The sequence below is a fragment of the Lethenteron reissneri genome, chromosome 6 (assembly GCF_015708825.2).
Source record: "Lethenteron reissneri isolate LAM-NWPU_2019-01 chromosome 6, ASM1570882v1, whole genome shotgun sequence".
Lineage (NCBI taxonomy): Eukaryota > Metazoa > Chordata > Hyperoartia > Petromyzontiformes > Petromyzontidae > Lethenteron > Lethenteron reissneri.
This window is the reverse complement of record NC_083784.1, coordinates 4,460,942-4,474,707: the sequence shown is the minus strand read 5'-3', so window position 1 is coordinate 4,474,707 and position 13,766 is coordinate 4,460,942. Positions and strand designations below refer to the sequence as shown.

The window sequence follows — 13,766 nt, the reverse complement described above, 5'->3', positions numbered from 1 at the left end:
CATTATCAGTGGCAGTCACTACATTATCAGTGGAAGTCACTACATTATCAGTGGTAGTCACTACATTATCAGTGGCAGTCACTACATTATCAGTGGCAGTCACTACATTATCAGTGGGAGTCACTACATTATCAGTGGTAGTCACTACATTATCAGTGGTAGTCACTACATTATCAGTGGGAGTCACTACAATATCAGTGGGAGTCACTACATTATCAGTGGCAGTCACTACATTATCAGTGGTAGTCACTACATTATCAGTGGCAGTCACTACATTATCAGTGGAAGTAACTACATTATCAGTGAGAGTCACTACATTATCAGTGGGAGTCACTACATTATCAGTGGCAGTCACTACATTATCAGTGGTAGTCACTACATTATCAGTGGGAGTCACTACATTATCAGTGGGAGTCACTACATTATCAGTGGTAGTCACTACATTATCAGTGGCAGTCACTACATTATCAGTGGGAGTCACTACATTATCAGTGAGAGTCACTACATTATCAGTGGGAGTCACTACATTATCAGTGGCAGTCACTACATTATCAGTGGTAGTCACTACATTATCAGTGGGAGTCACTACATTATCAGTGGTAGTCACTACATTATCAGTGAGAGTCACTACATTATCAGTGGCAGTCACTACATTATCAGTGGTAGTCACTACATTATCAGTGGGAGTCACTACATTATCAGTGGGAGTCACTACATTATCAGTGGCAGTCACTACATTATCAGTGGGAGTCACTACATTATCAGTGGCAGTCACTACATTATCAGTGGGAGTCACTACATTATCAGTGAGAGTCACTACATTATCAGTGTGAGTCACTACATTATCAGTGAGAGTCACTACATTATCAGTGGGAGTCACTACATTATCAGTGGCAGTCACTACATTATCAGTGGGAGTCACTACATTATCAGTGGGAGTCACTACATTATCAGTGGGAGTCACTACATTATCAGTGGGAGTCACTACATTATCAGTGGCAGTCACTACATTATCAGTGGCAGTCACTACATTATCAGTGGGAGTCACTACATTATCAGTGGGAGTCACTACATTATCAGTGGGAGTCACTACATTATCAGTGGGAGTCACTACATTATCAGTGGCAGTCACTACATTATCAGTGGCAGTCACTACATTATCAGTGGGAGTCACTACATTATCAGTGGGAGTCACTACATTATCAGTGGGAGTAACTACATTATCAGTGGGAGTCACTACATTATCAGTGGGAGTCACTACATTATCAGTGGGAGTCACTACATTATCAGTGGGAGTAACTACATTATCAGTGGGAGTCACTACATTATCAGTGGGAGTCACTACATTATCAGTGGCAGTCACTACATTATCAGTGGGAGTCACTACATTATCAGTGGCAGTCACTACATTATCAGTGTGAGTCACTACATTATCAGTGAGAGTCACTACATTATCAGTGGCAGTCACTACATTATCAGTGGGAGTCACTACATTATCAGTGGGAGTCACTACATTATCAGTGGTAGTCACTACATTATCAGTGGGAGTCACTACATTATCAGTGGCAGTCACTACATTATCAGTGGTAGTCACTACATTATCAGTGAGAGTCACTACATTATCAGTGGGAGTCACTACATTATCAGTGGCAGTCACTACATTATCAGTGGGAGTCACTACATTATCAGTGGCAGTCACTACATTATCAGTGTGAGTCACTACATTATCAGTGAGAGTCACTACATTATCAGTGGCAGTCACTACATTATCAGTGTGATTCACTACATTATCAGTGGGAGTCACTACATTATCAGTGGTAGTCACTACATTATCAGTGGGAGTCACTACATTATCAGTGGCAGTCACTACATTATCAGTGGTAGTCACTACATTATCAGTGAGAGTCACTACATTATCAGTGGTAGTCACTACATTATCAGTGGGAGTCACTACATTATCAGTGAGAGTCACTACATTATCAGTGGGAGTCACTACATTATCAGTGGGAGTCACTACATTATCAGTGGCAGTCACTACATTATCAGTGGGAGTCACTACATTATCAGTGGGAGTCACTACATTATCAGTGGGAGTCACCACATTATGAGTGACGTAGTGACTACATTATGAGTGACGTAGTGAATACATTATCAGTGACGTAGTCACTACATTATCAGTGGGAGTCACTACATTATCAGTGACGTAGTGACTACATTATCAGTGACGTAGTCACTACATTATGAGTGGGAGTCACTACATTATGGGTGACGTAGTGACCACATTATGAGTGACGTATTCACTACATTATCAGCTCGGGGGGTGCGCAATCGGTCAGGTGGGGCCCCCCAATATTTGATTCGTCTCGCACGGCCGCACCCAGGCGATTATACACCGCGGCTCCTCTTGCCTCACCACATCATTACTACACAGGTGTTAGTTTACACTGTTGTTGAAGACAAATTCTCATGGTGGTTGTCAAGGGGGCGAGGCAGGGCAGCCCCCTGCCCAGCCACGCGCGTGACGCCACTGGGCAACTCTGTCATCTCACCTGGATAGGGCCCTCACCTCGAGCCTCACCTCACCTGTGACTGACGCACGGCTCTGCGTTCCCGACACCGTCAGTACACCTAACCTGGGACTGAAATATCGACCTCACCTGGGAATCAACACACATCACCTGGTGATGCTACTGCTGCTGCTGCGTTGGCAGTGGTGGTGCAGAAGCACGCAGAAACAACAACAACAACAACTCAGCACGTACAGTGTCAATAACACCGTGTGCGTGGCCTTCAAAGGAAAATGTAGATAATAATTGACGCTTCGTGCAATGGGCCTCCAAAGCACATTGGACACGTGCTATGAAGCGCCATTCCTATTGGTCACGTGATTTGCCACTAGGAGGCATCAGAGGCACGTGGCGCGCTCGCCAAACCCAACAACTACAAAGACAAAGATCACCCGTTTAGCCTTAACCCACTTTTCAGGTCAAGTGCTATTAGCGAGCATATATATATATATATAGGCCGGCACAACACACGAGGGGGTGGGTGGCCAGCACCACACCGGGCCGCCTTTGTCTCTCCCCAGTGGAGATGTTGGCAGATTGCACCAGCTGCTCAATTGAGGCTGAGTCGACCTAGGGGAGACCCGGCGCCGAAGTTGAGATAACCGTCACCGGTGTTTGGTGGCCGTGAGCGGGAATCGAACTCGGGTGGTCGTGGTTCGTAGCGCATGAGGGTCCTGCTCGAGTGGTGCGTTTGGCGAGTGGGCCTCGTTCGCAAACGAGAGTTTGGTTTTCTCGTGGCAGGATTCCCGCGCAGATGGAGCAGATGGAGATTAGTCCACCCTTACCCGTGCTTTATCTCGTGGCGGGTAGAGCGAGGCAGGGTAACGGCTTCTCGACTCCGACGCGAAAGGGGGCTTCCCAACATTTGTGCGATCCACTGACCCTTAATGAGCAGGCAGCCTCTCTAATTTAAATTTGCCAAACTAATTAGCGTAGCTGTTTAGTACGTACCCGTACACTATATACATCAATACAACAAATATAGGCCCTTTATCTATCCACGGCTGGATTAAGGCCTCCCCACACCGTGTAGGTCATTGAGGGTCGTTTGACCATACTTCGCCACGCTGGTCTGTGCGGGTTGGATGAAGTTGCGGGTTGAGATATCAATCGCCATTAATGTCAGCTGTGCCAGGAATCTCACTTAGGTTGTCAGGTTGAGTGCGCCCTTTGTTAACAACTGCCCCATCAACTTGAAAATACAAGATTATTATTATAAAGTTTACATAGTATTGGTTAAAATATGTATATTTGCATATTTGTCAATATTGATGTAAGAAAACAATTATTCAACAAAAGCAAAAGAATGTGTTTGCACAATGTTGATCGTACACATAGATAAAAACAAAGATCCCCCGGGTAGCCGACACAGACTGTTGGAGGCAAGTGCTGTTGTTAGCGAGCACCCATGAAGGCCGGGACGGCATGACCAGACCTCACCGCCACCACCACCGCCACCACCACCACCGCGACCACTACCACCGCCACCATCACTGCCACCGCCACCACCTCCACCACCACCGCCACCACCACCCCCACCACCACCGCGACCACTACCACCACCTCCACCACCGCTACCACCACCATCGCTATCGCCACCACCATCGTCACCGTCCCCGCCACCACCATCGCCACCACCGCCGCCACCACTACTGCCAGCACCACCACCCCCACCACCACCCCCACCACCTCCACCACCGTTACCGCCACTACCTCCACCAACGCCATTGCTACCACCACCACCACTACTGCCACCACATCCACCACTGCTACTTCCACCATCGCTACCACCACCATCGCTATCGCCACCACCGTCACCGCCACCACCATCGTCACCGTCATCGCCACCACTACTGCCACCACCTCCACCACCACCCCCACCACCACCCCCACCACCTCCACCATCGTCACCGCCACCACCTCCTCTCGGCGATGGTCTTCAATTTCGCCCACCAACCCCCGTCAGGTGCTAAACTCAACCCCGCGATCTTTGCGACAGTTTTCATTAAAAGTAGCACTCTTTTGACCGATCCTAGCCTTTGGGTATATCTTGATTTATACATTGCTTTCATGTCTATTAATATATATTAATTTTAAAACAAAAACTGCAACCACCGCGCAATTGTGTCACCGACAGCAGAGGCGAGGCGATCGGCATGGCAGCGAGTGTACAAATCACTCCGCAGCTGTCAAAATCAACCCCTCTGTCGGAATATTTTACACCGTGCGCTACACAAGCATCTGCCACCATCACATCCAATGGCTGGACGGATGCGTCCTCCAGAGTCACGTTCTTCTCGATGTGAAAATCCACCGAAGATTGCTGATTTGATCGCTCCATCTCTCGGCGGCGTACGTCCTCTCTCCCGTGATGTCCCCCCTCCATTCGCTGCCACTCCGTAGCGAATCGCACCTCCGATTAGCATGGTTGGCTACGTACGGTACGTAAGAAGTTCAACATCCAGGGACTCCTCTATGTACGAACATTCGACTTACGTACTATTAGAGATACGAACAAACCTGACGTATGTCCAGTTGCCTGTACAGACCGAGTGTGGTAAGTTCAACCGCCACGCAATAGCTGACGGTGCTGGCATCTACATCTGCAGAACATGAAGAACCAGTGGCATCTACACGCAATTAAACAACTTTTAAAGCAATTCCCCCGTTTGTAGTGAACACGCCGTACAAGATATTTGCAATCGACAGGAACAATTCGACTTACGAACAGACCTCTGGAACCTAACTCGTTCGTAAGTAGAGGAGTCCCAGTACATACGCACATGAATCTAGACCGTAATCCATCATCTCTTCTCGTCATGGCCAAACCCTACTTCCTTTTTTAAAATCTCACTTTAATGCACTTTATTTTAAGTGTTGTTTTTACATTTGACATTTATGGTGACGCAAGCCATCGCTCTTGGCGAACGAGACTCTATTCTTGACGAACTATTCTTGCCGAACTATTATTGCCGAACTTGACTCTCTGTTCGAGACTCAACTCGAGTCTCTTCGAGACTCTTGCCAAACGCGATGCACTATTCCTGGTCTCTTGAGTTGTCCTCTTGGTTCAACGCAACGGAGCTGTACGACTGGGCAATTCTCAGCTGGTCAAACTCCCCGTGTGGGGTGTGGGGTGTGTGGGGGGGTCACAGTCTATAAAAGATTCGGATTTAAATTTTAGTTTGTTTGCTCTGATTTGCAATTGTTTTTCCACTCGTGCAAATCGACGTCACGTCGTGTTTATAATTAAGGAGTCACCCTTTTCAGACAACAACAACAACAGCAGCCGCCAGTCTGTTAAAGGTGATATTTAACACGTTATTTAGTAGATACAGGAGAAAACATCGACACACTGAGTTATAGGGCTCGTTATCACGAGAACGCTGCCTGCTGCTGCTGCAACAATGAGTTGTTCATTCATTTTGAAAATGTTTCCAGCCAATGAACGACGACGAGTCGCGTCTATTATTCGCGTGATGGTGTCGGGAAACCTGAGCACCCGGAGAAAAAAAACCCACGCCATTGCGCGAGGGAGCAACGCTCGATCCCCCCGTACAGATGGAATACACAGATGGGGGTGAGTCCACAATTGCTGTACCGCCTCCTCTTGGCGAGCCCGGACTACCCGGCATCTTCTCCGCTCTCACGGCAGAAGGGAGTTGTACAACATTCGAGTGATGATCCATCAACCCTCCCTGCTGCTGCTGCTGCTGTCACTGCCTTCAGAGCGCAGTGTCGCAGGCGCCCTGTGGACCTTTGTCTTCGTAAAGGTGAGGCCAGTGCGTCGTTAACAAAATCAATCATTAACACTGGTGTGACCGCAGATTCAAATATAGAACACACACGTACAGCGCGCACTTTGAAACATACACACACACCCTCCCACGCACACACACACAGATACAAACAACAAAGACAAAGATCCCCCGTATAGCCTTTAACTGACGTTCGGGGCAAGTGCTGTTAGCCAGCACCTATGAAGGTCGCAAATGGCACACACGGGGGTGGGTGGGCCAGCATCACGCCCGGCCGCCTTTGTCTCCCCAGTGGCGATGTTTACACATTACACCAGTTGCTCATTTGAGGCTGGGGAAGCCCAGGATCGGTTCAAATAATCGTCACTGGTGTTGGCCGTGAGCGGGAATCGAACTGCGGCCGTGGGGTTCGTAGCGCAGCGCGCTAACCACTGCACCACAGCTCACACACACGCATAGTCACACTCACAATTGGCAGATTTCAAAGGTCAAAAACTGTGCTGCGTTGGTCGCGTTTCCGCCCATCAATTAGACGGGCGCTGTCTCAACAGCAGCAGCAGCAACAACAGCAGCAGCAGCAACAACAGCTGCATCGGTAACAGCAACACCAACGAAGAGTACAGTAGTTGTAACAACAGCAGTTTCAGCAACATTAGCATCAGCAGCAACAGCGTAATGACGATCAGCTGTCAGTAAAACACCAGCAGCATTAACAGCAACAGCAGGAAGAGCAGCAGCAGCACTAACAGCAGCAGTAGTAGCAGCAGCATTAACAGCAGCAGTAGTAGCACTAACAGCATCATTAACAGCAGCAGTAGCAGCAGCAGTAGCTTTAACAGCAGCAGCAGCATTAACAATAGCAGCAGCATTAACAGCAGCAGTAGTAGCATTAACAGCAGCAGTAGTAGCAGCAGTAGTAGCAGCAGCATTAGCTTTAACAGCAGCAGCAGCATTAACAATAGCAGCAGCAGCATTAACAGCAGCAGCAGCATTAACAGCAGCAGTAGCAGCAGCAGTAGTAGCAGCAGCAGTAGCAGCAGCAGTAGCTTTAACAGTAGCAGCAGCATTAACAATAGCAGCAGCAGCATTAACAGCAGCAGCAGCAGAATTAACAGCAGCAGTAGTAGCAGCAGTAGTAGCAGCAGCATTAGCAGCAGCAGCATTAGCAGCAGCAGCATTAACAGCAGCAGTAGTAGCAGCATTAACAGCAGCATTAACAATAGCAGCAGCATTAACAGCAGCAGTAGTAGCAGCAGTAGCAGCAGCAGCAGTAGCAGCAGTAGCAGCATTAGCAGTAGCACCACTAACAGCACTAACAGCAGCAGTAACAGCAGCATTAACAGCAGCAGTAGCAGCAACATTAGCAGCAGCAGCGGCAGTAGTGTCAACAGCAGGAAGAGCGTCAACATCAGCAGCGTTCACAACGGGAGCAGCAGCGTCAGGATCCGAGCGAACCGGTCTGACGAGCTTGGCATGTGTGTTGTGTGTGTGTCTGTGTGTTGTGTGTGTGTCTGTGTTGTGTGTGTGTGTCAAGGTGGGCGAGTGGGAGCGCACTGACGCATCACAGAGGGGCTTCCTGTCGCAGTTGAACACGCGGCACGGACTCCGTGCGGATTGTTCCGGGACGCCGGGCGCGGATTAAAGAGGCAGCACCAGTCGAGAAGTAGGGAATCGAGCCTGCTCTGTGTGTGTGTGTGGAACCGGTCCTTGGCGTCCCCTAGGTCGACTCGGCCTTTAAAACGAGTACCTGGCGCGGTGTGTAAAGTAGCGCCGCTGGGCAGACAAAGACGGAATGGTCGTGGTTCTGGCAAACACTGAACTCTCAACCCGTGTGCCGTGTTGGCCTTCGTAGGTGCTCGCTCACAGAACTTGCCCCAGCAGTCTGGTCAGGGCTACATGGAGGGGAGATCTGTGTATTTTATTTGTGAATGGGTTAAAGTGTTTGCGTAAAAGGTGGGTGTATGTGTAAGAATGCATGTGATTGTACGTGTCGGTGAGCGTGTTTGCCTTTGGGAGTGACTGTGTGCGCGTGTGTGTGTGGTTTGCGACCTTCAATAGGTGCTCGCTAACAGCACTTGTCCCAAAAGTCTGTTAAAGGCTACGCGGGAGATCTTTGTCTTTGTGTTGCCCCGTGATCTCCTGCCAGCGAGCCTTCGACACTTCACGTGGCCTCAAGGTGCACATAGCCTGGCACAAGCGCCGTGGTAGCGTCACAACTACTTAGTGGCGAATACCGGTTGTTGTTGTCTGCGTGTCCACACATGGTGCGGTGTGTACACGTCACCATTGGGGAGACACAGGCGGCCGGGCGGAGTGTTGGCCACCTATTTCCCCACGTGTGCCGTTCCGGTCTTCATAAGTGCTACTCGCAAACAGGACTTGCACCAAAGGTGCGAGTGCGTCGTTGGGTTTGATATTTTTTCCGTGGTTTAGTGGTGATTTATTCTTGGTTCTTTCGGTAAAGTCACATAGAAGGGAAGTAATAAAATAATTAAAATAAAACATAATACTTTTTTTCCCCCTTCTACGTGACTTTACCGAAAGAACCAAGAATATGAATCCATGCAGTCACGAAAGCTTTAAATCGAAACTTAGTGGTGATTTATTTGAAGGTGGAAGGGGTTACCAAGCCCCGCGCACCCGTCCAGAGCCCCCTTTGGCCGCTGTGGTGGCTACAAACGCCATGAGGGCAATGGCCAATCGTAATGGGTCCCCCCCTCCCCCCCATGGCGCTGCTCACCACAGCGTTACCGTCCGGCACCAACGAGGAGGTTGGGGATTGTTTTGCTGGACAAGGTCCCATCGGTGAGCTCCCCCGGCAGGCAAGGCTGCGTTGGCTGGGTCACGTAGCCCGCGTGCCAAGCCACCGCATGCCTAAACAGCTTTTGTTCGGCCGGATCGAGGGGGCTAAACGGGCGCGGCACGGGCTAGAGAAGAGATGGAGTGATGTGGTACAGGAGGACGAGGAGCTGAGTGGACTTGCTGATGACTGGTACCAGCGGTGTCAAGATCCGCCTCTGTGGAGGAGGCTCGTGAAGGACGCTACTGGGCAGTTGGAGGCAGTCGCCCTCCAACAACAACGGAGGGCGGAGGAGCGACGCTCACAACAACGAGCGAAGCGCCGGGTGGCTAAAGCACAGTAAGTTGGCAAAGTAGGGGGCACAGGTGGCGCATCAGCCATTCATCTCAGTCGTCTCAGTTAGTCGACCCGTGGCACCTGGGTTTGCCCCGTGACCTCCTGCCAGCGGGCGTTCGACACTCCACATGGCCTCAACGTGCACCTAGCCTGGCACAAGCGCCGTGGTGACGTCACCGCCACTTAGTGGCGAATGGCGCTTGTTGTCGTTGCGTGAGTGTACGCGTGAGTTCGCGTGCGTCCTTGCGTTCCCTCTTCCCTTGTGTTTAGCTCCGCGCGCGAGAGCGTTAGTGCACACGTGCGTGAGTGTACATCATCGGTGACGACAACAACAACAACAAAACAACCCGTTCCTGATCCTCGCCTAGATCGACTCGGCCTTAAATGCGGTGTGTAAACATCCGCACCGCAGGGGAGGCACAGTTTTAGCCGGGCGTGGTGCCCGGCCACAACCACTTCCGTCTGGCACTCGCAATCATTGATAGGCGCTCAGTGATAGTGACAGCACCTGCCCCGGTGGTCGACACAACTGTCCAGGTGATCTTTGTTGAGCGAGAGTGATCGGTGTCTGCCGCGTGCGCGTAGGAATACGAGTGCGTGCTTGCCTTTGTCGCGTGTTGGTTCGATTGCCACCCCCCCCACACCCCCATTAGTGGAGGTCTCAGTCTGCGTGAGTACGTCTCTTACCCGTGTAAGAGCGTGCGGTGTGAGACATCGGTGCTCGCTAACAGCCTATACGGGGGGGGGGGGGGGGGGTCTTCGCCTTTGTTATTGATAGTCGGTGCTTGTTAACAACACATTCCCCAATAGGCTGTTAAAGTGCTATACGGGGGAATCTTTGTCTGTGCGATGTTGAATTGGTGTATTGCTTGTGTGTGTGGTTATTCCAATGTGCGGGGAGCGGTAGTGTAGCGGTTAGCGCGCTGCGCTATGAACCTGGCGACCCGGGTTCGATTCCCGCTCACGGCCAACACCAGTGACGATTATCTGAACCGGTCCTGGGCCTCCCCTAGGTCGACTCAGCCTTAAATGAGTACCTGGTGCGGTGTGTAGACATTGCCAATGGGGAGACAAAGGCGGTAGGGCGTGGTGCTGGCCACCCACCGCCTCGTGTACCGTTCCGGCCTTCATAGGTACTCGCTAACAGCACTTGCCACTACAGTCTGTTAAGGCTATACGGGGGATCCTTATCTTTATTCCAATGTGTGTCTGTGTGTCTGTGTGTCTGTGTTATGCGGTAGTGTAGTGGTTAGCGCGCTGCATTACAAACCTGGCGAACCGGGTTCGATTCCCGCTCACGGCCAACACCAGTGACGATTATCTGAAGCGTTCATGGGCCTCCCCTAAGTCGACTCAGCCTCAAATGAGTACCCGGTACGATGTGTGAACATCGCCACTAGGGAGACAAAGGCGGCCGGGCGTGGTGTTGGCCACCCACTCGTGTGCCGTGCCGGCCTTCATAGGTGCTCGCTAACAGCACTTGCCCCTACTGTCTGTTAAGGCTATACGGGGGATCTTTGTCTTTGTATTTTTGTGTAAACCTCTACACTGGAGAGACAAAGGCGGCCGGACGTGGTGATTGCCACACCAACCCTTTGTGCGCCTTAATAGGTTATCGTTAACAACATTTTCCCCAACAATCTGTGTAGGCTATACGGACGATATTTTTCGTCGCTGGTACGGTTTCTGTGTGATTGTGTGTGTCTATGAGATGAGTGTGAGAGTGAGAGTGACAGAGTCTGAGTGAATCTGTGTTAATGCGCGCGTGTGTAAAGGTGAGACTCTCTCTGTGTTACGTGAGTGGCCTTAATAGGTGCTCGCTAATTCTAACTTGCCCCAACGGATATATAAGCTATACGGGTGATCTTTATCAATGTATTTGTGTGAACGAGTAACCGTTAGAAATGAGTTTTTTAAATTAATATTTAGATATTGGTCGCACATTTTGGAAGCAATTTAATTTGTTTTTGTAAATCTATTGCAGTGGAATAACTTGCCTCCGAAACGTCGTGAATTTATTGTTTTTATTTTTTATTAATTTTAATTTCATTTTTTACCTACGTGACTTTACCGAAAGAACTAAGAGTATGAATCCTGGCAGTCACGAAAGCTTCCAATCTAAAATGGAATAACTTTGCTTATGCAGTACATGTAATAATTTTAATGTAAAATATTAGCTGTTTTTTTTGTAACATCAAGTTTCGTCGATTGCTTTTCCATGTTAATCCTTTAAAGTGACGTCACCCATCGCCAAATTTCCATCACGTGACCGCGCTCTCAGTCGAGGAAAAGCAACGACGCAACGTGGCTGTGACGTCACTCACTGTGAGGTCACACTTTAGAATTCACCGAAAGCGAAAAATGTAACATTCGGAAAGCCCCAAACCTCTCACCCACACACACATTTCGATTATAGCAATTCCTCGTTTAACGCGCAAGATGCGTTCCTGAAAAGTGAGGAATTGCTGAGTTACTTAATCGCATTTGTGCTCTAAACTCAGCCGTGCAGTCACCACATGGCGTGCCGTATCATTGCGCTCAGCCGTGCAGCTCAAGAAAGCGTTACAACAGTGCGTGCAGTCTGCATTGTGCAAAAAAGTGTTCCCTGATGGAAGAACAACGGTGAGCAAAAACGCGCTGTGTGAACACGCGTTAAGCGAGCACTTGCCGTGTTTGTTTGTATTAATAAGTATAACCCGTAAAAACAAAGTTTTTCACTATAAACCCTTTATATGCGTGGCGGCTAGAGTCCTCTCGTCCTCTGGCTTGAGATGGCTGCCACCTATGGGTCAGATGATTGTCTGGCAGCATTAAGCAATTGGTAATTAAATATTTAATATTTTTTCCCTAACAGTGTAAAATTTTGGAAAAAAATTTCACGAAAATAAATTGTCACGCACAACGAGTCTGTGTGCAAAATGTCAGCTCGATTGGATCACGGGAAGTGGGTTAAAAAACGACCGAAAGATTTGCACGGTCGTAAGCAAGCACGCAAGCACGCAAGCAAGTGAACTTAATATAAAGGATTTAAAAAGAAAATCACAAACCCACCCCCAGTGGTCACATACATCACGCAAGTCTATGTCGTGACGTTTCCCGTCTAAATAAGTGATTTCCTGCTCATATGAGCAATGATGATGAAGTGTGCACCACCTGCTTTTAGCCCTGCAGGATAAACAGTGGACATTCCACGTTCCAGTGGCGGGGGCGAGTCAACACATATGATAATCGACTTCACCACAAAGTGGTACTGATTTTTTTCGACGCCCGATGGATGATGATGATGATGGGCCGAGTCAACCCCGAACCAGGATTTGAACTCGTGACCTTCTGATTGCTGTGAGCCAGCCTCTCTCTCTCTCTTCTAGATTTGAAGCTTTCGTGACTGCAAGGATTCATATTCTAAGGTTTTCGGTAAAGTCACGTAGGTAAAAAATTTAAATTAAAAAAAGCCAAATAAAAATAAAATAAAAATCACGACGTTTCGGAGGCAACACAAGCTTCCGTCTTCAGGTGGAATCGTCACAGCACGATAGCTGTATCAAGTTAGAGAAATTCCAAGAAAACAGTCCTTGTACATATACTGGTTGAGGGTGGGAGGAGCCAAGGTAGGCCCTGAATATAATTTTTGTGAGGTTCGTTGCGGCTGAAACACGCTGTTAGGAATGAGCCTTTGTTGTGTAAACTAGGTGCGGCTGATGTAAATGTGCGTGTAAATAGGACTGCGCCTTTTGTTATGTAGAGGTGGTGCGGCTGAAACCCTGCCAGGAATGAGTCTTTGTTGTGTAGTAAAGTCACATACGAGACTTTACCGAAAACCTTAGAATATGGACTCTCTCTCTGTCGCCTAGCGACCTGGCCAGGTATCTGTGTAGGCTGTGCGGGAGGTGTTGGTTTCAAGAGTGAGCGAATTTGTGGTCACCAAGATGACAATCAAAATCTATTTTTTTTAATCGGTATCTATTTAAATACAATGCACAGCAGTGAAGGAAAGAGAAATCAGGGCGAAATCAACTGCATCGCGAGAAATATGAAAATATATTTGCACAAAAAAATGTAATATGAAATTCGTTTCATGCTCCTCATCGTACAAATACCCTGCCTTAAACACAACGTATATGAAATCCGACGTTTCGGGCAATGGCCCTTCTTCATAACGCATACATAGCTATACCAGAGAGATAATGAGGGCTTCTAATGATGTGCTATGAAAAAGGGCCATTGCCCAAAACGTTGCGTATGAAATACTTTTTCTTTTGAAGGCTGTTATTGATGTACATATTCTCGCGTGTTTGTGTGTGGCCT

The 13,766-nt window shown here is 48.8% G+C and overlaps 1 protein-coding gene across 4 annotated transcripts in view; it reads left to right on the top strand.

Moving 5' to 3' along the window:
• LOC133353858 (serine/arginine repetitive matrix protein 1-like) overlaps nucleotides 1–13,766 on the top strand; it is a 52,204-nt gene that overhangs the window by 14,693 nt on the left and 23,745 nt on the right. Inside the window, exons 1-2 of one of the 4 annotated variants that reach the window (XM_061570325.1) lie at nucleotides 6,247–6,340; nucleotides 7,860–7,988. The exons of 1 other annotated variant lie outside the window; for it this stretch is intronic. The gene's annotated coding sequence lies outside the window, so the exon portion shown is untranslated. Of the gene's footprint in view, nucleotides 1–6,246; nucleotides 6,341–7,859; nucleotides 7,989–9,107; nucleotides 9,465–9,799; nucleotides 9,999–13,766 lie in introns of those variants that run through there. 2 more of the 4 variants (XM_061570342.1, XM_061570334.1) reach the window with 2 other exon arrangements.